Source organism: Haliotis rubra, unplaced genomic scaffold (assembly GCF_003918875.1).
Source record: "Haliotis rubra isolate DU_JTF1 unplaced genomic scaffold, ASM391887v1 Scf7, whole genome shotgun sequence".
NCBI classification, from domain to species: domain Eukaryota; kingdom Metazoa; phylum Mollusca; class Gastropoda; order Lepetellida; family Haliotidae; genus Haliotis; species Haliotis rubra.
Window position 1 is genome coordinate 4,967,899 of NW_025767412.1, and position 24,778 is coordinate 4,992,676.

General features: G+C 39.7%; 1 long non-coding RNA gene across 1 annotated transcript; it reads right to left on the reverse strand.

Moving 5' to 3' along the window:
* Window positions 1-1,584: 1,584 nt before the first annotated feature.
* Window positions 1,585-20,496, reverse strand: LOC124258715. The gene is made up of 4 exons (XR_006893659.1): window positions 20,404-20,496; window positions 14,744-14,747; window positions 14,299-14,301; window positions 1,585-1,595 (listed from the first exon to the last, which is right to left on the reverse strand). It is a non-coding gene; the product is annotated as an uncharacterized LOC124258715 (long non-coding RNA).
* Window positions 20,497-24,778: the final 4,282 nt, after the last annotated feature.

Sequence of the window (24,778 nt, forward strand, 5' to 3'; positions counted from 1 at the left end):
CAATACATTAACAACTACAGTATTGGTTTAAGCGTTTCCCTTTGCAGATGACTTCGTACTCAATTTTACACTTAAAGTGCTGTACATGGTGAAAACATGCTACATTGTCATAGAATCTGCAACTGATTCATACCATGGTTCGTCCTTAATCAAATAACTATTAATGCGTGAGTCGTTACCCGGGGCTGTGGTAATCATTGCGAAACATATTTGCCATGTAGTCACACGAAGCATGAGCCAAATACCTCTATACTAAGTAAATATTTTACATAAATTTTGCGAGTTTCCAAGCTATCAAATTACTACATATCTCCATCGCATTGATTATATTGCCGGATGGAGTCATGGTGGAACGATCATTAATTGTTTTCATTTCCTCAACAAAGTGAGAAAACTGTATGCTTTCTCAGAAAATATTGGTCACCGTGAAAGGACCACGACAAAGTGACATATAATGGCTTTGGACATGGATAACCACATCTGATCCAACCTCAGGAAATAACATCAGGCCATATCAACCTTTCTCGACAAAGTATGCTTGGGTTTAAAACACTTGGTCCCTGAGTAGGTGGTGGGCATATTGCTAAGGTGTCCAATCATAACGTCAAACAAGCGCCACCGTTGTAGTCCCTACTGACGGCCTATCTAAAAGACCGCTGCTATTGTCCTGATTGATTTCTCATCGTCAACCATGGCTCTCTTTTGTCAGCCTTAACGATCACAGTAAACATGCTTCTTACTCGCTCGAAGTTTGCTGACAATATGACCAGCCTAATACCCTAGTCCGGTCGTCTTCTTGCAAAGGTTGAAGTTGATCTATCTTCCTATTCAGCGTGTGTCGAAGCGAGGGTGGGTTCTTTGACGAAAAGCACGTTCGCGATCAGTCGATTCCGGTCTTCTGGTGTCGTTTACATCCAAATGGAGATGGGTGTCTGATGCCGTGTTTAAACGTAGTGTAATCGAATAATCCGTCCACACCCTAGTGTCGCAATTCGCTGGAGACGTGTTTACGTTTAACAGCGACTACCTGAGCGCGGTGGATCGTTTAACGCAGTGTGTGACGCATCTGAAGGCCATAGTTAAGAAGTACACGACCGCAGACAAAGACTCTCGGTAACATCAAGAACACTGACGTTGATGGAACAGCATCATGTGAAATATATTTTCGTAAAACTAAAGCAGCATTCGTCTGGTGCATCTTGTCAGGCTGTTCTCCATCTTCTGTATTTACTTCGTCTCTGTTGTTATACGGATATCTTACGGACAGTATTGATAATTACTACTCTCTACCAATGATAATATTTGATTTCCTAAGCACCTAATAATGCTGAGCGGTAGAGATGAGTTTTAAAGGGAGACTTGAAAACATCTTCGGATTTGGTTTTTCTTAACTCAGATGATAGAGAGCTCTATAATTAGGGACTGCAAAGGAAGGAGGTTAGGTCAGCCATTAAAGAAGTAGACAGAGGACGATTAAATAGAACCCCAGTATTTTCAATACTGATTTACTTGTTGGCAATATTTAACTGTCATCGTAGATATGGGCCCAGTTTAACGGTCTGGTTTCCCTTTCTATGTGCGCGTTCATACATTTTCTTCATTTGTCTATCCGTTGCTAGCTTCAAATAGATGAAACAGCGCTTTAATACGCCTAACGCAACTTTTACTCACTATCCGTTGCGACAGCACTTTAAGACATTATCAAAGGTATATTCTGCACAATATAGACAACACAAAGTTTCAATATATCGATCAATGTCACTGATTCAACATCCCTTATGTCACTCTCTTAACTATCCTAGAGTATGACCTAGAGTTTGGGATTCGTTTCGCAGAAATAGTGAGGACTCAGCGAGAATGTGTTACTTCAGCAGATAAACAGAACTGTTATTTCAATCAACAAAAGAGTACCCTGCGACCGGGGTTAACTGAATTTGGTATCGGAATGGCAAGGTGGGCTTTCAATAAATATAAACAGGAACACCCTGCCTCTTCACGACACTGTCTAGTATTTGTACATATCACAGTGACGAAATGTGGGAAGGAAGCTGTTACAAGTCTCCATAACAGGACCACACTGCCGAATACTACTGCTTTCTCTGGTAAAAACATAACCATGGAGTCACCCATTCATTATTTCAGCAAGTGTGCTGGGTGCTCACATTTGTGATTTCAGCAAGCGTGTTGGGTTCCCTCATTGATTATTTTAACAATTGGGATGGGGTCACACATTCATTATTTCAACAAGTGTGATGGGGTCACACACTTATTATTTCACCAAGTGCGATGGGTCACACATTCATTATTTCAACAATTGGGATGGGGTCACACATTCATTATTTCAACAAGTGGGATGGGGTTACACATTCAAACCTTAATAATTTCAACAAGTTGGTTTGGGTTACACATTCCTTATTTCAATTATTGTCCTCCTGAGAGGGTACGTAAGTCCCGAAACTTTCAAAGTTAAATTTAAGCTTACTAGATTTTTAAACGTAGTATATTTGTTCCTTTAAAATTCGACTAAACTTTTCCTACAATCGCCAGCGGCTGAAAGGATGATGTAAATCCAACTAAGGTCCATGTAGGTACCAAAGGCACTGTAAGTCCCCATCAACAGCCTGTTTTTATATTGTATCGTCCTCTATAGCTAAAGTAATTTAGATTTGATTACTATAAAAGGTCTAGTTGGTCCTTTGTCGACAGCTATTTAAATTGATTACCTTGTTTTCATTCGCTATATGGCTGTAATATTGCCGATGCGATGTAAAATTTTAACTCACTCACTCACATTCGTTATTTCAACAAGTGCGATGGGCCCATACCTTCATTTTTTCAACTAGTGCAACACATCGAGATTCCTGATCCACTGCATGTATTTGTATGAGATTCAGTGTCGTAATTTTTGTGTTAATATCCTTATTATAAATATAACATTTTGATCAGCACATTACTTTATTTGTATCATTCAAATGTTGAATTTTATATGTACATCTTCCAAAAGTATACCTTGCACATTGGTACTTAGTAATAAACTGCAATTACCAATTATGCAACACTGACCTAACACTTGAAAAATATTCATAATTAGTAATTTGGGTCATTCTGCTCTCTCTGTTGGAAAACAATACGTCTGTCCTTCTGCCAACATGTCTACAGGTTTTACTATTTTTAACTCATCTGTTACAGTTTTTTACAATGAACAACACTCTAAACTGTTAAAATATGTTTAAAATGTTTTCATAAAAGTATCATAATTAGTTGCTTAATAGTTGCATTGTATACACATGTGAATACTTTGTGACATATTTAATGTTTCAGAGCGTGAAAGAACTTAGTGTGAAATCAACAAACATGAAAGCTATGTGATGTTATCGACAATTGTATGAAAAAAGGTGGAAAATATTACAAGTGAAGTGTTTGTATGTGTACATGTATATATTAAGACAGTGTAATGGCATTGTACCACTACCACTAGGAGGTCATCTTGAAGTAACTGTTCCTGGACTTAAGTTGTGATCGCATAAGCCGCATAGTGACTGGTGCACAGATGGCATTGTCAGTTCCACTTGCATGGAAAGGCATGGACCCAAAATACGTGAGGTCAAGTGCTCACATTCCTGGATACCAAAATCTCCCAAAATGCTCATAAACCTGAATGCTTCTATTTGTTGCACGTCGACTTTCAGAAAGCTTAATGCAACTCCACCAAGTGTTATTTGTTACTGTCCTAAAACATTCTCGATTTGGATCAAATTAAATTTAAATTTAACGTTTATGACGAAACGAAGTTCAAAATATTATTTTTATTTATTTTGTTTCTGTACATGAAATATATAGATTACAGCAGCTATAAAGTGTAACATGAAAGATAAACTGACAGATTATTTTTCAAAATGCATATGGAACCACTTTGTTGCAGGTCTTATATTTGCAGATAATGAATCTATATTGCTTTACACTGCGCGTAAAATTACAATTACAGAGAAAAAAGTTATGTTCCTGAGGGCTGGAAGTACTGGATTGAGAATATAATCTGAGTACGACAAAAAATAGTAGTATTTCGTAAAGGACTCTTGCCGTAAAGGAGTCTTGAGATGGGCAAAAGGTTGAGGATATAAATCCACATATTGGATGGAAATGTGTTTACTCCTTGAATATTCCCATGTTGTGAGTCCTTGCGGTTCATCAGTTAAGTTTATCTCCTGTCTATTGTCAAGTCAAATAACTTTTATACTATGTACATACATTGCTGTGAAAGCTTTTTGAAGTTGCACAAGTTAACAATAACGCCATTGCTCTTGGTGACGTGCTTCGCGTGATGGTGAGGACCAATTCATTTGGATACAGACACATTACGACATCAATGTTGTGTAATGCTAAGGCTGGTTGGTTTGTTTGTTGTTTAGCGCCGCACTCAGCAATATTCCAGCTACATGGCGGCGGTTAATGCTAAAGGCCACAGTGGTGTTGGATAACTTGGGTTCCATCCACTGGAAATTGTTTGTTTCAATGTGGGATTTGGGGTTGTATCGTTTGGTCCGAATATATGTAAAAATCTTTCAAAACTGTCATGTGATCAAATCTTAATGTTGTAATGCACCTATTGTCTGACCTGCCAATAATTAACAAACACGATATTTGTGGGTTTAGATGCAATAATGTTAGACTGGATTTGGATGAAGGGGCAAGAAATAGCCCAGAAACGTCGTGTTGTAAATATTAAAGAAGTTTTAAATCTATAACATACGTTGTTGTGAATATATTTTACCTTTATAATTACAGTGATATCAGTGGTACAGAGAAACCTATTCCAGATGATAAATATTGTGGACGTCCATATATAATTAATGGCATACTACTAAAAAATCACACAAAAACAACAAGCCGATGTAAATGTTGCAGATGGTGGTATAGCGACTAGTGATTTGAATGCGCTATGCTTTAATATTGAGGTCATATCATCCTCGTTTATCCTAGTGAAATGATCGGTACACAATTTTTTTTTTAAAACTCGGTACAGGCTATTATGCCAGTTTCATACATGCTCCTGATTTAGCCATTATATTAACAACTTTACACATGCAACTTAAACGAGTTTTTGTAGTAACTTCAGACTGCACCCGGTCAACTACAAGAGCATCAATAATGTGTTCAAAGAACCAACAGGAAAGCCTCAAATGTCGCCACAGCTCGCCCACGCTCATCACGCTATTCTGTTGGTATTTCCTGAATACATGATTACTTTAAGGTGAGAATAGAATATTACAAATATTCATGAAAATACGAAGTTTATTTATTCCTACCTGGGGCTGGATGTCCCACTTTTTAGCATAAGATCCCGAGTATAACTTTTGATAGTTGTCTGTACGGGATAGGCAGTGGCGATAGAGCCGACTCAGCTTCAGTATTGGATTTTGTGTTAACTGCCAACAACACACGATATCAAATTGGACAGTGTCAAGATCGTTGTAAAGTTCTAAAATGTCGAGGATGATATGATGACTCCTAGAGACACCTAAAGGCAAGATACTGAATCTGAATAGATGATAAGTTTCATAAGTATTTCTTCATCCATTCTAATGCTGTTGGCATATAAGTTGGCTTGTTTCAGATTTCTTCAAATTAGTTTATGTTAGCTAAACCTCCGGGCTTATTAACTGCCAAGGTGGAGAAGAGAAAATGTGAGTTGGGGCTATATTTTCAAGATATGTTATCAGCTGCAGCAATATCGGACTGTTATCTTATTCCAAGTGTTGGAAGAAGTGATGATATTTCATTGTGGAGTTGTCTATGGAAAGGAATACGAAACACAGTCGAAAGCAGGATTGTACTTACTAGAAGGTAATTTAGCAATATACTGGAAAGATAATATAAGGCGCAGTTTTAGGGACGGCTCATCAGCCTCCACATATGCTTCTGACAAGAATGGGGACCATTATCGACCTTTATCGAGCCAGAACAGGAACTTCGATCGGTTGCACACAGGGTAGATTGTACGGGTGGATAGACAGATGGCAATAAGAATGCAGTTTGCAAGAAGTATCTGTCTTGCTCTCAGTTGGGACACAGAACTGAATCCAGAACCAAAGGATAAGACCGATAATTCTTACTTTCAAAAAGAACATTTATCAGAGATAAAATCTAAGAAAAAATATATAATTGGAATGTCGAAACGGGATATCGGAGAGAGGTGTTGAGACTGCAGATGAGTGTAAGGAGCGTGCGAGTGAGGTGCTCAACAGCAGGTGCGAGACGGGAGACACACCCCTCACTAAATGTCGAGAATGATATCTTCATCCATTATATCGCTGTTGGCATCTAAGTTGGTTTAATTCAGATTTCTTCAAATTAGTTTATGTTAGGTGAACCTCTGATCTGATTAACTGTCATGGTGGAGAAGAGAAAAGATGAGTTGGGGCTATATTTTCAAGATCTGTTTGTGAGGCACTCAACAGCAGGTGCGAGACAGGAGACAAACCCCTCACTGCAGTCCGAATCATTACCGTTCACAGACTGGGGCAGGTCTCGTCATACCAGATACGTTCCCCACGACCCATGATAGCTAAATTCATGTTCATTGATGACAAGGTGTGGGCACTGAGACAAAGAGGGAATCTAAAAAAGCACACTATCGGAATAGCTAATAACTCCCGCCTACCCTCCACACACACACACACGACGACGCATGACTCTGCACGGGACCACGACGCTGGAGGTCCAAATGATGAAGTCATACCACACGACCGGACGCGACGATTCCTCTTCCAGGCGGGCGAGTCTCGCTCTGACCAAAGGATAAGACCGATAATTCTGACTTTCAAAAAGAACATTTATCAGAGATAAAATCTAAGAAAAATATATAATTGGAATGTCGAAACGGGATATCGAGAGAGGTGTTGAGACTGCAGCCGAGTATAAGGAGCGTGCGAGTGAGGTGCTCAACAGCAGGTGCGAGACGGGAGACACACCCCTCACTAAAATGTCGTGAATGATATGATGACTCTAAGAGACACTTTAAAGTGCCCGAAGGCAAGATACTGAATCTGAATAGATGAGTAATGTTTTGTAGAGGTTAAAGCTGTAAACATAGAATTCATACGTATTTCTTCATCCATTATATTGCTGTTGGCATCTAAGTTGGTTTAATTCAGATTTCTTCAAATTAGTTTATGTTAGGTGAACCTCTGATCTGATTAACTGTCATGGTGGAGAAGAGAAAAGATGAGTTGGGGCTATATTTTCAAGATCTGTTTGTGAGGCACTCAACAGCAGGTGCGAGACAGGAGACAAACCCCTCACTGCAGTCCGAATCATTACCGTTCACAGACTGGGGCAGGTCTCGTCATACCAGATACGTTCCCCACGACCCATGATCGCTAAATTCATGTTCATTGATGACAAGGTGTGGGCACTGAGACAAAGAGGGAATCTAAAAAAGCACACTATCGGAATAGCTAATAACTCCCGCCTACCCTCCACACACACACACGACGACGCATGACTCTGCACGGGACCACGACGCTGGAGGTCCAAATGATGAAGTCATACCACACGACCGGACGCGACGATTCCTCTTCCAGGCGGGCGAGTCTCGCTCTGACCAAAGGATAAGACCGATAATTCTGACTTTCAAAAAGAACATTTATCAGAGATAAAATCTAAGAAAAAATATATAATTGGAATGTCGAAACGGGATATCGGAGAGAGGTGTTGAGACTGCAGCCGAGTATAAGGAGCGTGCGAGTGAGGTGCTCAACAGCAGGTGCGAGACGGGAGACACACCCCTCACTAAAATGTCGTGAATGATATGATGACTCTAAGAGACACTTTAAAGTGCCCGAAGGCAAGATACTGAATCTGAATAGATGAGTAATGTTTTGTAGAGGTTAAAGCTGTAAACATAGAATTCATACGTATTTCTTCATCCATTATATCGCTGTTGGCATCTAAGTTGGTTTAATTCAGATTTCTTCAAATTAGTTTATGTTAGGTGAACCTCTGATCTGATTAACTGTCATGGTGGAGAAGAGAAAAGATGAGTTGGGGCTATATTTTCAAGATCTGTTTGTGAGGCACTCAACAGCAGGTGCGAGACAGGAGACAAACCCCTCACTGCAGTCCGAATCATTACCGTTCACAGACTGGGGCAGGTCTCGTCATACCAGATACGTTCCCCACGACCCATGATCGCTAAATTCATGTTCATTGATGACAAGGTGTGGGCACTGAGACAAAGAGGGAATCTAAAAAGCACACTATCGGAATAGCTAATAACTCCCGCCCACCCTCCACACACACACGACGACGCATGACTCTGCATGGGACCACGACGCTGGAGGTCCAAATGATGAAGTCATACCACACGACCGGACGCGACGATTCCTCTTCGAGGCGGGCGAGTCTCGCTCTGACCAGCGGAGGTAGGGTATGGCCCGGCCTGTGACAGTTCTAGTAGTCAGTGAGATGGAATCAGTGGACTTAACTTTCTAATTTGGAATATAAATGTTCTCAAGTCTAGATCATCTTAATTTTCTCTCATATATTAGGGGGTTTGACTTTATTGGATTAGCAGAGACATGGACAAATGACCATGACTTCTCCAATACATTAGCTGATTATGTTTCTTACTAAATCGATGCAATTAGGACAGCTCAATGTGGTCGTCTAGCAGAAGATGTAACTCTTCTGATCAAGCGATCCTTGAAACCCTACATCAAATCTGTGTATAACAGCACCAATGCCGTATTTACATTGCTTTACACGAAAAAGACATACTTGTCTGTGCTGTTTATATTAATCCAGAAAGCTCGTCCTGGTACAAATCTAGCCTCAACAAATGTGGAATTGATATTTATTAGGGGGATGTGTTAGACATAATCCAAAAGTTGGACATGTTGATATCATCGCCGGTGGAGACTTCAACGCACGCACAGGAACAGCTGAGGATCATGTGGATGATGATATCGCTGAACGTTTGGATATCAACTTCTTGAGCGTATATCAGACAACTGTAACTTCACCAGATATTCTTGTGACAAAACTCTTAACCACTACGGAAGACATTTACTGGATGTGTGTGCAACAATGCACTTGAATATACTAAATGGTCGAATCAGCACCTCTGTAGGAAAAGGCGATTTCACGTTCAATAGTACGATTGGATCGACCGCAATAGACTATATTATCATTACACGATGCAATTTATAAAGTGGTCAAATGTATCATACGATATATACTATCCAAAAAAAGAAACGCATAGGCATTTGTATTTATAAAAATATATGAATTAACTATTGTGTTCAACAATCGTCAAAATATGTACCAACAGTGTTGATAAACATGATTTTACACAATTGTACAAGTAAAAATCGACTTTACCTGAAAATGTTGATTTTGATGAGATTGCTTACAAGGATCAAAAAGGCATCGCCACAACGCAACAGAAATCACCTTCCAGTTGAAATTGTGCAGCAAAGAGCATGCACTGTCTGGCAATAAAAATCCAGATTACTTTCGGAAATTGGTATTCGTTTTCAAGGAGTTTCAAGGTCAAATCACTACGTCAGGTCTTGACTCTGCGACACGGAACATCGCCATTGAAAGAATGCACGCTGGAGATGACCAATCTTCTGTTGCCAGGCGTCTGAATGTTAGTCTGAGCACGATATCACGGCTTGCAGCTCGTTACAACCAAACAGGTATAACAAATGACCGTCCCCGTACAAGCAGACCTCGAGTCACCACTGCAGCCGAAGATCGGTACATCCGGGTACTACATTTGCATGAGCGTACTGCCACGGGTGAGAGCACAGCAGCCACGGTTCCTGAACTTCGGAGGATATCCGGTCAAACTGTACGCAACAGGTTGAAAGATATTGGTCTAAGAGCCAGGAGACCCGACGTCGGGACCATGCTACGTCGTCACCATCGCGCTCAACGTCTCCGTAATCTAAATGTATCCACTTGGTTGTATATACATTACCTTCTTCTAAACTGGTGTAAACATTCATGTACTAAAGTCTATATGTGGATGAGTTATACATGTTTGAAAATACAACATTTTCGCAACAGACTTCTGGCTTATGCGTTTCTTTTTGGGGATAGTATATTTGGGATTACACTTTCTTAGTAAAGTACAGATTCTAGTACTTTTGTTGGGTTGCGTCCCTTCCGGGATTCGAACCCACACCCTCAGAGTCAGGCACCTAATCGCCAGCACACAAAGTCAGCAGCCTAATCCGCTTAGCCACTGCGACTTCCACATCCCGGATGGGACGCAACCCAACAAAAGTATTTGAATCTGTACTTTACTAAGAACCTGTATTCCCAAAGATAGCATATGTTAGACGATATTAGCGTCTCGAGTAATGTATTCCCCTTGTGCATGTCATTTGACCTAGTTTCGAAAGGAGAATTCCCATACATGTATATAACGTGCACATTTCGGTCACGTGATCTGTCGACGCAAGCTGAAAGCCAAGACGTGTTGACAGCTATAGATATACTGAACATAATTGAAAACGCACCACCTGTAAATTTTGAAATATGGTAATAGGATTGTTTTGAGAGAGAAAATGAACGTTGGAAATAACGTTAATAACACAAAAGTCAATAAATAATGCTGTACAGTAAAGAACGGATTGCCCGAACAAATCATGGAACAACACATCACATGACAACAACAAAATTCATGCACAACACACACGAAAAGCACAAAATGCATGCGTAAAACATGCTGATTAGGGGTATAAATGACCGTCGGCAAAAAACCTTTCTCATTTTAGCTGTACCTCCGCAAGTAAAGTTTCTTTTGCAATGCCAAGATTGTCACCAGAGGAACGAGAACGGGCGTTGGGCATGTTGCAGGGTGGCACATCAAGCAGGATTATTGCCATCATTCCACCATCATAAGACTTGCCAACAGGTACCAACAAACAGGAACCACCAGGGACCGCCAAGGTCCTGGCCAGGCACGTGTTACCACCCCTAGCCAAGATCGAGACATTGTTCGCCGCCATATTCGGGATCGTACGTTGCCGGTTGTCAGAACCGCCAACGCTGTCCAAGGCCGACGTGGTTTGATCAGTGCTTCCACCGTCCGACGACGTCTCCCTGCGGCAGGATTACGGTGTCGACGCCCTCATGTTGGACCCATCCTGACTGATAGATATCGCCGTGAACGCCGACGATGGGCTGAACAGCATCGTTTGTGGTTGTTACGACGTTGGCATGGTGTTGTGTTCTCCGACGAGTCACGTTTCCACTTGCGAAATGCTGACGGGCGTCTACGGGTATGGCGTCGACGGGGAAAACGTTACCATCAGGACTGTGTTGTGCAAACATATCGGTGGGGTGGAGACAGCATTATGGTGTGGGAAGGGATCCGTTATCATCACAAAACCGCTGTAATTTGTCGTGGCAGAGTGAAGGCCCTTTACTACCGTGACACAATTCTTCAGAACAACGTCGTTCCCTTCTTTAACCAACATCAAGATCTGCACACGTTCCAGCAGGACAATGCTCGAGCGCACACTACACATGTTGCAACACAGTTTCTGGCAAACAACAACATTCCTCTACTTCCATGGCCTGCATTGTCAACAGATTTGTCTCCCATTGAACACTTGTGGGATTACATCGGCCAACGCCTCTCACGTCGCCCACAGATCAAAACCTTGGGGAACTTGAGAAGTCTTGCAACAAGAGTGGAATGCACGGCCTCAAAACATTATTCAGAGACTTATCAGTTCAATGAGGAGACGTTGCACAGCTTGTGTTGCTGCTTACGGTGGTCATACACGTTACTGACTTTCCACTTTGACTCCATCTCTCTTTCATGGTCAGCTGAATTAAAACTTCACTGTTTTGCTGGATTGGTTCTTGTTTCTTCTTTTTACCAATCATTGGACTACAAAAGTATGAAAAATTTACACCGATTGCTCATTTATGCTCTTGGAAATCCAAACTAATACAGGTGGTGCGTTTTCAGTGATGTTCAGTATATATATATGTATATATATATATATATATTGCATAGATAAATAAAAACAGAATGCCTTTTTCTCCAACATGTTTCGTTCTTTACTCTTCAGGGAGATTGTACTATGAAGTATTGTTCTTTTAAAATTCGTTTTACTTTGTCCGAATTTTGAACTTGATAAAAGGAAATATTGTCAATTTAACATCGTTTCCTTTCGCACAGACATCTAGATGTTCACTCAGTGGGATACATCGGGTTTCAGGACACTTTATTTGTTGTTTGTGGACACGAACCCGGGCTCTTAAATTTTCTGATTGACCAATATATTGTTAATTACAGCCTGTGCATGTTATGACATATATTATGTTTTTGCAATAGCAGTCAAAATTCTGTTTTACATAGAATTCTCCGTGTCTCGTGAAAGTTACAGAGTGTCCTGAAAGTTACAGAGTGTCCTTCAACAATATGTCGACACGTTCCACAGTTACCTCTGTTGCATCTAGACACAGTAGGATTTGATAAATTCTGTTTCTTGAAAATAAATTTGGCTTTTGTTAGTATCTTTTTAAGATTCTAATTTTGTCTTTTGCTATTTATTATTTTTCTAGATTTCAGCATTGATTTCAGTTTTTCATCTTGTTCTAAGATGCACATATTTGTTTTTATGTTCTGGAACACATTTGGGTTTTGATACAAAAGCAATTACTTTTTCCTCATTGGTTTGTTTCATCGTTCCTGTCAAAAGATCTTCTCTATTAAGCTGTAAAGCTTTATATATTCCGTCTTCAACAAGAGATTTTGGATATTCCCGTAATAGTAAAAACGTCCTAAGTTCATTCAGGGGACAAATTATTTGAAGAACAAGCTTTGACTTTGTTCAATAGCATGTGTGGACTATTAACTCACATATCAGAAAAACTGGATGGAATTACGGATCTTCTCCTTGAAAAACAACACTCTGAAGGTAAATTGTTGAATACCATTAATAGCAACTTTGATACCTTGAAAAATGTTTTGTGTGAAACAGTAACCAGTATTAACGGAAAACTGGAGACAATTGTTATCACCGATTCCTCACCTGTTACATCTGTGATGCAAAAAGAGACTCCGTGTACATCTCAATCGTGCAAGGAACCGCTAATAGCTATTAAGAATTCCATACAACAAGCATGGAATGGGCGACTTACGCAAAGAAGAAAACTATTCTGGCAAGGCCTCAGGAACAACAATTATGCTGATATACTCATACAGTGGTTGGACAATGATACTAAAATCATACGAGAAAAATTCAAAATAAAGGAGATTCCTGGCGAACCTGCAGAACAAAGGAGAAAGGGACAGCCAGGTGTTCGAGAAGCACGTTCACAGACAAAGTTATTTATTCATTAACCTGTGCTGTGCCGTCTCCATCCGTTCTCGAACACCTGGCTGTCCCTTTCTCTGCACTCCTCCCTCGTAACAAACAGTGAACTGTGTCAATATTTTAATTATAGTTTTTTAAACAACTTTATTATTTTTAGGACAAAAATTCTGCAAAAACCTCACAGAGTGGGTATGATGTTTTGATTATGATCAGCGTTTCATTGAGTATTTTATGTTTATTAGTTTTCGAGTTAGATTGCAATTCATCGGTCCGCTTTTGAGCCAAATGGACTATTTTTATAGACCCTATGTTTGTTTGTTGTTTAAGACAGCACGCAGCAGTGTTCCAGCAATTTGGCGGTACTAAATTATCGAAACGGTCGAGACAGTCCAGTGATCAACATCATGAGCATCGATCTATACAATTAGGTACGATGACATGTGTCAACCAAGTCAGAGAGCCTGACCACCCGATCCCGTTAGTTATCTTTTACAACTAAACACTTTGTATAGTCAGGATATGACAATTATTTGTAAAGAACACAAACTTAGCCTCAGTTCTTAGCTGATCGTGTGGCGTTGAGATCTCAAGCAGCAGTATATTTGTTCTTTTAAGTGACGGATGAACTCGAGACAATCGCCAGCAGTTGAAGGGATTTTGTAATCCAGCGAGGGTCAATGAAGGTAGCAAGAGTACAGTAAATTCCATTCCTTCAGTTGCTGGTAATTCATAGCCAAACTTATATGTTTTAATGTCCTAAACAGTACATAATTTTAAGTTACACTGTAGCTTTTAATCTCTAACTGTAACATTCTAGTTGTTTTACTGTCCTTTAGCGACAAATTTTATAACGTTATATATTATTTAAGTACGACCACTTTCAGTCACGATATGGTTGAAATACGAAGCTCAAACCTATATCCCCTCCCACTTAGTGTCGGGGGATAGTAACTGTCTCGCGAAAAACACAATTTTCTCTGGTTAAAACTAGTTATTATATTTCATTATTTTCCAGTAAACAACAGGTGATATTTGAAGATAGATATGCATTTTCATCTATGGTCACCATCCTTTGAAACAAAAGTCCAACAGAAAAATGTTTGAAGTTTTCTCTTGAATTTGTCAAAAAAATCCCGACATAAAATTTGTAACAGCTGATGTCATCGTGTCCTTCAGGGGTAATCAGCGACCATTTCATGCAACGTATGTTGGTGTTCACACTGGTCCATCGATAGCTAAATGAGAAAGGCATTAGCGTATATGTGCTTTTGCTCGTTTATGGCGTTGCATTTAATGTAGCACTATTCCACGTTTAGGCTGAATAAAAGCATCTTGTAAGTAGCCGCGAACTGGATATGAATAATACATGCGAGCAGCGGTTCCCGGATGTCGCTTACGGTTCTATCGTCACATTTTCTGTGGCGGCTGTTGAGATTCACCATCATACTTTGACACGGCAGGATCGTTAATTAGATATATATGCAGCTACGGGAAATGGGCAACACTGTATAACACTGTCAGTATATTCGTTTCTCAACGTTACGACATAGCATTGGCAAATGTTTAAACATCTGGCAAATTGCAGTCAGTGATCTGAGTAATGTCACGTATATTAAAAGGTTAAAGTGTTTCATTGTCAGCTTACGTATTTACAAAATCTTTCTCTGGGAATTCTTTGAAATAAGATGTCAATGATTTCTCAAACAGTTTCCTGTTTGGACAGGGGTTAATCCACCTTTTCGTACACTGGGGAGGAACGTAAGGCCTGTCAAATTTGAGACACCGTAGGGGTCAAAGGTTTGCTCAAGTGGGGGTCAATTACTGTCTTCGTGTAAGCAAAACACAAGCACCTGTCTGATAAGAAAACTTTATTGTTATATTCAGAAACATGATGTCAGGAATTTCAATGCTTGTATATATATTCCAAAACTGTTTATTTTCCCTAAAGAAATTCATCGCATATGATCTCACCAACGCAAAAAGACATTATGTACCACAAAAATAGTATGTATTTAGAAGATTTCATATTGCTATCCTGATTTGGACCCTAGAGTGGGAGTCTGAAGGCCACATGATCAGTTATCTATAACTGTATGTGGCTGAAGAATGGAATGTTTTGAACATAATATGGGAAGCTGAGCAACCCGCTGAAAGGTTGTAACTGGCGGTTTAAGGTTGATTCAGATGTGTAGATCAGTGGCAAGTGGCGGTATCAGATCACGGACATGCCTGAATGTGAATTTAGTGTTCTTAGCCAAACTTTCAAGTTTAAATTTTGGGTAGTAGGAGCTGACCATTGCCCTGAAATTTCGTTAAGTCTGTTGTCTACGGACCGTGTAGAGGAAAGGGGAGGTCACAACCAGGTTCTTTTCCGATTGCCTGGTTGGTTTGTTGTTAAACGCCACACACAACAATATTCCAGCTATATGAAGGCGGTCTGTAAATAATCCAGTGATCTTTTGATTGAAGTCTTCTTGATGCAAGTGAGACAATACGCGACGGTTGTTTAAATTTACATGGATAAAGTTGACATAACAGCCACAGTTTATGATGTTCAACAGATCTGATAGAGACATATCTTGATAGGTCCATTCGTCTCATCATACGGCTGGTAAGGAGGGACATATCCATGCAGTGCACTTTCTCCAACACAGTACCAGTCTACTTGGATTTATTGAGTACATTGCCATTAACAACATATTCAGCAAAGTCATTGAAAAGATTGTACTTTTCAACCAGTCTGAACATATTAAAGCATGGTGAATAAAAACATCTTTTTGCGCTCGTAGACTCACATTTGAATTGCGCGAGTCTGCCAATAAACACATGTTTAAAATAGTAGCAGCAACTTACTCTACAAAGTTTACCCATAAAAAGCAGAGATTGAGAGTCAATATGGGATTGTATACTGATAAGCTTTAAGCTGTCCAGCACAACTTCATTTTGGGTTTGCTTGGGTAGACCTTGAACTTTTTTGCTGAAATATCTTTGGGGTATTTCCAGCATTTCATATTCTTTTGGTGATAATTGACCCCAGGTATTACAACCATATAGTGCAGAGGGTAATATTACGCGTCGAAATACTTGTACAGCAGCGAACGGATCTATCTATCTATCCTCAAGCATGGCCCGGGTTACTGAAGATCAATTCTAACCCGGAACCTCAGGGGTGTGAGAGATACTGAGCGCACCAAGGAACGCAACTCTGCACAACGCATTGTGTCGCCATGAACACCACCTTTGCCCGATTGACCTACGTCCATATTCCCATGCAATTACATTAACAAAATATATATTAAATCCATGTTGCCTTCAAATGTCACATCTATATAACAATTCAATAAAATAATCATCAGGCTGCGTAAAAATGTCGAGTTATATTCGGCTTTATTATTCGCCCGCAGACATGAGACAGTGATTTGGCTTCCGTAAAGAAATCTTGCAGATACATATAAAGATATATTAGATTATGACACTTGTGATTTGGCTTTATCGCATTAATATTGCTTCGAAATGTACGACGCGGCAAACTGGTGGAGAAAAGGCCAGAGTTCGCGCACCATTTTTGAGCGAATGAAGAAACCATGAAGAGGAAGGCGACGACACATGTCATACGAGCTGGTAATGAAGTCTCGCTGGTGAATATAGACGCGATGACTTGTCAAGCATCAAACGTTGCGTTCAGTTGAAGGACAGGAACAGATTGACACGTCTCTTGATACATTTGATATTCATCAAAGCGCATAAATATTTAGATACATGTATTTAACTCGAAAGGTGAGATCTTCCAAAACTTTAGAACATTCATATATAACTGCTTCAGCGGGTAAAAGTGAGGCAACACTTCCCGTAATCCTACGCAATGTGTCATCAAAGTCTGACACCTTACATAAGTTAGGTGTAGATGTCAGTTTGGTAAACATTGTTTAATATGTATATGTACACTTGACAAGTATGGTAAGTGAGTCATTCATTATACGTCATTACGTTTACATTGAGCTTCCAGGAAATAAAGGCAATTGAAATAAATTTATTTATATCCTAATATATTCTTTGTTATTCTAATAATATAACGGCGGGGGACACCAGAAATGGGTTTCACACGTTATGCACATATGAATTTTGATGGTGATCACCTTTATTTGAAACTGAGAGCAGAATGGTCATTTACTGAAATTTAGAACATTTATGAAATGACGAAAGATCTATACTAATTGCATATATGGGGATTGTTCATTTTTTAACATCTGTCCTGTTCCCTTCTGTTTACCGGGTTGAGTCACATGCGTACGCCCGAGTGATCTACACTATCCAACTGTCGGAGGGTGAGTGAGTGAGTTTAGGTTTTCGTCGCATCCAGCAATATTCCAGCTATATGATGGTTGTCTGTAACTAATCGAGTCTGGACCAAAGAATTCAGTTACCAACAGTATGAGCATCGATCTACGGAATTGGAATACTATGACATGAGTTAAGCAAGTCAGCGAGCTTGACCACCCGATCCCGTTAGTCGCCTCTTACGACAAGCATTGGTTACTGAAGACAATTCTAACCCGGATCTCCACGGGTAACTGTCGTACGGCTTGGTGGAGGGTGAAAACAAAGTGGCAGCTCAATTCTTACCTGCCACACTAGAACAGCAGGATTGAGTGATTACCCACAAAGCTCTTCAGGTTAATGAGGGTTAATGTTAGCGAGGTCTCCGGTATTATGGGATTCCAAGGCCATTTCCACATAGCAGTCAAAGACAATACACTCCTACATTTACGCTGATTTGTCTCAGTATCGTACTGGTCTATCAGAACGTTTGTTTATTTGTCAGCAATAGTCCAGTTGTCAATAATCGATTTTGGTTCAGACGATCCATTGATCAACTACATGAGTATCGATCTATGCAATCGAGATATGATGTTATGTGTCAACCACGTCAGGGAGCCTGACCACCCGATCCCGTTAGCCACCTCTTAAGATTGTCAGTGCAGTACTCGGTTTTGTATAATTTACCAAAATTATCAACGCCTGACATTTGTATCCCCATTAAGTGCACAACCACTGATATGAGGGCAATAATTTCTAAGCAGAGATCTCACTCACCGATCCACTCCAGAACTCACTCAAAACTGAACTACCTCAAGAGCTCCAGAAAGCCACTCAAATATTTTCTAAAAAGGTCCCTCAAGAAATCCCTTGGTAAGTCACCCCAAAAGCGCTCACGAACACGATCAGGAACCCGTGAAGCCGATGTTAGCAATATCACTGTGTATACGAAAATTGTAGAAGATTCGCTACATTATATTTGTTTTAAGCCGATGCTCATCAAAACAATACCCAGGGCGTCTTCAATGTCTATTGTCAGTTTCTATTTTACACAAAGTCTGTCACAGCCAGTACTTGAGAAACTCCATGTGAGACAAAGTTCATTTCTGGTGTCACCTGTCATAGCTGTTACAATCAGGGTTGCGGCGAGACGTGCACGTAGGCGTCCTGAACACACCGAGACAAACATTTGTCACTCAGATATACGTCATTCCCTGAGAACACATATCCGTCATTTCCCATTTGTAGTAATTGACTTCCTGAAATGACACTGGAAAACACCGGGTGTTCTGTAAACCTGCATTATGGTCAGGTTATTCGGGATGTAACCCTTAGAGTTCAGGTGAAAAGCAATTATATAGTGATGAGCATGGACGTGCATGTTTTTGGATTGTGCTAGGTTGCGCTAGGTGTCAAGAATGGAAGCACCAATCATATTTCCATTGTAGATGTTCTATTTATTAGATCACAGAGCGAACGAAAACATGATCATGAAACATAGTACGTCATTTATGGCGACAGTTACATTGATGGTTATCGACAAAAATTATTGGTCTTGGCTCACCGCGAATTTAAAGTCTTATCAATGTTGACGAACAACAGAGCAGATAGTCAAGCCATCATGGCTAATTAATCCTATCAGATATGTATAATTAATCCTATCAGATATGGATATTTCGTTTCACTTCTTGAACATTGTTACTAGATAATTACCAATATCCATTTTGTTGTAGTTAATCCATCTGATGCACACCTTCATGTTGTCTTACTTAATCCCTGTGCGATGTATATAAATCTGTTCTGTGCTGAAGTACTTCACCCTTGCTTGACAATGGTATAAGAAACTATACCGAAACGTCGCATCATAATAATTATTATTATTATAATGAATATGTTGTCATCCATAAGGTATCGTACCTTTCTTATTACTCATCAACTTCTAAAATGCCAATCAAACAGGCCACTGACATTTAGAGTAAGTTGCATTTCGTCTTTCAAAGTAAAACTGTATTATGTAGATATTTAATGAGTTTAGCTATATTCCAGCAATATGACGACGGGGGAAAACCCGGGACACCAGAAATGGGTTTCACACTTTGTTTCACACTTTGACGAGCGAACCCTTTGACCACTAGTAGATAATGTCTCAGTTATTGCCTAAGTCGTTAACAACAAATTCTGGAATGAGATTCGTAATCGCAACCGATGGGCATGCATAGTCTGTCCACATTTAACTTGATGTACTCATAACATATATTGACGATTGTTTCATGACATGCAGTGCTAACTTCTGTGCGTCGCTATCGGTTCCGGGTCGTTTCACCTCAAGTAGTTCACCCAGGTCGTTTCACCCCAGTAGTTTCACCCAGGTCGTTTCACCCCACGTAGTTTAACCCAGGTCGTTTAACCCAAAGTAGTTTCACCGAGGTCGTTTCGACCCAAGTAGTTTCATCCAGGTCGTTTCACCCCAAGTAGCTTCACCCAGGTCGTTTCGGCCCAAGTAGTTTCACCCAGGTCGTTTCACCCCAGTAGTTTCACCCAGGTTGTTTCACCTCAAGTAGTTTCACCCAGGTCGTTTCGACCCAAGTAGTTTCACCCAGGTCGTTTCACCCCAAGTAGCTTCACCCAGGTCGTTTCGACCCAAGTAGTTTCACCCAGGTCGTTTCACCCCAGTAGTTTCACCCAGGTCGTTTCACCCCAAGTAGTTTCACCCAGGTTGTTTCACCCTAAGTAGTTTCACCCAGGTCGTTTCACCCCAAGTAGTTTCACCCAGGTTGTTTCATTCCAATTCCAAACTAGGTCAATTCATCCCACATTAGGGGTTGTTTCACCCAATTAATTGAGTATACATGGAGAATGGTACTAATGCTTAAATCTGTTAAACTTCATAAGGCAATATGTTTACAACAATCATGCTACTGTGTTTGTGGTGAGATTACACACAGGACTTAAGCTTATATCTCATCTAATCACATCCCATCATGCTTAAAACATGAACATTTAAATAAGTCAAAATTGAGATGGACACTAAACTTGCATTCTGCCTTAGCGACTCCATGTTTGGGGATCTGCCTCAGCTGCAAGTAGAGAGTAGGACCACGTCAAGATGGACTGCAGTGTGAAACTTCTCATCGCCATCAACACAGAATATGTGGTACAGATAATACTTAGTTATCACAACTGTTTGATAAGAATGTTGCATCCATGTTAGTACATCCAATATGAACTGATACAATTATTCAAACAATCTGAATATGCTGTTTCGACACTATACATAGATGAATAAAATATTGAAGCAATTTATTGTTGATTATAATAATAATTATTATTTGCTGGGTTGACACAACCTCTAAACGGGGTGTAACTGTATGGGATTAAACAACCCGGGGGAAATAGCCTGGGGTGAAACTGCTGGGGTGAAGGTGTTTGGGGTGAAATAACCCGTTACTGTCGCTATCACCCCAATCCAACCTACTATGATGAACTTCACCAATTATACACCAATGATAATGCTCAACGAAGACAAGATGACATGCAAACAAGATGGTATATCTGAACAGAGAGGCAGGTCAGGCATTGATGAATCGGATGCTTCTACTTATCGTTAATAACACTCACGTTGTGTCACTACGAAAACACGAATGTTTACGCCTGCTGAGAGGGTCACTGCACATACGTTTTATCGAGCTTTGTTTCAGCTTAAGACTCTATATATCACCGTTAAATTTTCAATACAGTACCATTTGCTGTTCGTATTACTATAACAGACGCCTACATGGGTAAGCTGTATGACTAATTACTGTAGAGAAATAGCAAACAGAGAACAAAAGAATCCTCTCGATATCCCGAGTCTATCAGATATCCACACACAGCCGTCTTCTGTAGCTGAGTAAATTGGTAACGTAGAGAGATCGATCACTTCCCATGAACGACGAAGCTTGTAAACACTGGTGGCACCAAAGCTGACTTTTTTTCCCTTTGAACTGATAAAGGTTTAATTACTAAAGGTATTTTATCACTTGAAAGAGACACATCGATCCAACCTGAAAAATTCTGAAAAATGGAAAAGCTGGAGCAGAACTTTTTTTTCCATGATGTAAGAAAGTTACTTCCACAGAATCAATTTTGACTTTAACAGTAAAAAGCAGTATTGTAATAATTAATCTACAGAAATGTATGTTTCCGATGGAAACATTATGTTTTTAATATTACTGTATTTTATGGACAGAAAGGTGTATTTCATCAGGTACTGATCACACAAGCATGTGTAATAACAATGTTATACACATGAAGCACTTGGCGGTTCTTTGGAAGATCGTAGAACTGTGGGCAATGGTTATAGTTTTAGCAATATAGACGGTATCGTTCTCGTGTTAGTTACGAGTAAAATACACATTACAGTTTGACTGTGCCCTGTGCAACATTCTTTATGAGATTATTAGTTTAGAGGCTAGAAGAAATACCAACGCTGAAGGCATGTTCTTTTCGTATAGACTGGTTACGATGGGTCGAGCTTACTTTGACCGTACGGTTAACAGGCGTTTACTCCCGCGAAAGCATACAAGCATTATTATCTAATATCACAATCATATGTCCCATGTCTTATATTTGAAGAGTGGCGGTTGTTCAATCAAATTAGGTTCCACAGATCAGTTTGTTCAGACGCATAATATTGTCAAAATACATTTCCGTTATCTTCGTAAATAGTCAGTGTTAATTGTACAATTCCGACCATATCAGAAGCATGCGTTTATCAATAACGCAAATATACTGACGTTACCAGATCTTTGGAATCTTCCTAGAAGGAGCATGCTCGGAATTGTGAAATCGTGGACCCTAAAGTCCGGAGCTCGAGGCTCTGGAATATTGACAGTCAGGAAATCTGGTTGCTTGAAAGTCATCCTTCTCACCACACATCCATGTAGATAAAGTTCGTCCGTTTCAATCTGTCTGGATAGCTCTACATGTAAATGTGAAACGGACGAGACGGTTTAACTGCTGTCTTTTATTTCTAGTCTCAAATGGTAAATCAGGAGAATGAAATTATCTATTCGCCGTAGCAGAACGCAACCTGTTCAAAAAAGGGAAGATCCAACAAGGTGGCGATGTAACAACATCTGAGGTCATCGATATAAGTAAATATATAACATAAACTCACGAAAACGAAACGTTTTGACCATCCCCCGACACGGGCAAAACAGGATAAAAATGAATGGTTTCTTACAACTATGGATAACACCAGGTGTTCACATCCTCATTTTTAACAAACATATGGATTCAATTTGAGCAAAGTTGATGGGTTGTTTGCTAATGAAAGGAGGATGCTTGTTGACTTAGAGGAGTTTCTTCTGCTCTACGGATGGATGGATTTGGGGTAACATCACACTTTGTATTTAGGTCATCGTTTCTAGATAAAAGACGCCTCTTCAGAATGGATACATACTATCAAAGTATTCCACGGGATACTGTTTGCGAGGTAGATTAAATAGTTATCTAAAAATCGTTTTCATTTCATATTGTTTTCATCCCAAGCATATATTTATGATAACTACATGTTGAATTCTGTCAAACCCATTGTCAGAAACTGACGTGTTATACATGATTTGCATTCACTCTTATGCGTGTTAATCGCCGTACATCCTTATATATGATGAGTTAGGTGGCTTATCAACGCTTTGAAAGTATTTCGTTCATTTCACTGCAGGTTGAGTCTTGTTAAAAAACCCATGTAAGTGTTGAACGTCTACGGATTCGTCGCTTTGGGCTACCCTCCCACGTTGACAGGCCGTGATGTAACTGAATATTGTGAAGCGCAGCCTTAAAACGAGAATATGTTACACGACATCGTGGTCTAGACATACAATTAGAACTATGTAAAAATATTAGGAACTGTTCGCGTGTCAACTGGGCACTAAACATGCATATATCAGAGTTAAACAGAGTTAGAGGTAACAGATATATAACATACACACAAAGTTGAATTATCACGCATACAAATTGCAACGGGCAGTCAACAGCAGGATGACGTCTACCTGTCAAGAAAGGACAAATGAAAGAAATGTCAGAACATGCTTGTCAGAACGTAATGAAGTATAAAAAAGATAAAGAAATTACATCATGTAAAAAAATATTTTCCATGAAGATTGGAAATATAAAATGCTCACAGCTTTTAATACATGTAATCCGTTCGTTACAACTGAAGGTAAATCCACCAGGAATTATACAGTTGAGTTATTAGCACTACTCAGCACTTACCTCTAGGATTCTGATATTGAGTGTTTCCAAGCGTATTTACGACATGTACACCCACTTTATCACCGAGAATAAATGACGTAACTAAGCACATTCTTTGGCCTAGTCTTTGGGTTTGTATAGCTGTTCTTAAAATATACCGTGGGAAACAAATAAGGGAACACCACTTCCTGGTATTGTTCCTTTATTTGTTTAAAGATCCACACACACACACACACACACACACACACACAGCGCTATTCAAAGCTGGTGGTGAAAACTGGAAAATATCAAAGGAACACTTGAATTTTCCTGTGTTCCTTTATTTGTTTCTCTTAGTATATATCACAACAGTATAAGTATTCTAATGAGTCCAACCCAACATACAATTGTGTTTTTAATCCTCTTCATGTGGATCTGCACAATAATACATCTTCTCTTATTGTGCCTCTTGGAAGAAGAAATACACGTTTCATTTCTTCTGCTATCATTGAGCTCGAAAATATGTCTCCTTTCCACCGATTTTCCTCTCATCAAATGGCAACTGGAGAGACCATAGGTGAATCTCACAAAAGTTTTAAAAGTCTGAAACTAACCTACCAATCTACAAACGATAACGAGGCTACCCCACCGCCCCCATACAATTGTAAATGTCAGACTAATGAATATATACACTCTTTACAAAACGAAATGCAAATGTGATTTTGAGAATATTGGACTTATGTAGCTGCTTCAAAAACAAAACAAATATATCATTTTTTTTCCAAGACGTCATCTTTGTGTGATTGTAAACAGTGACAAAACGCGGCAATTTTAACTTTTTCCCTTGTTTTAAAAGCGTTTGAAGAAAAATTCGCCCAAAACGTCACCAAGAAAATATGCAA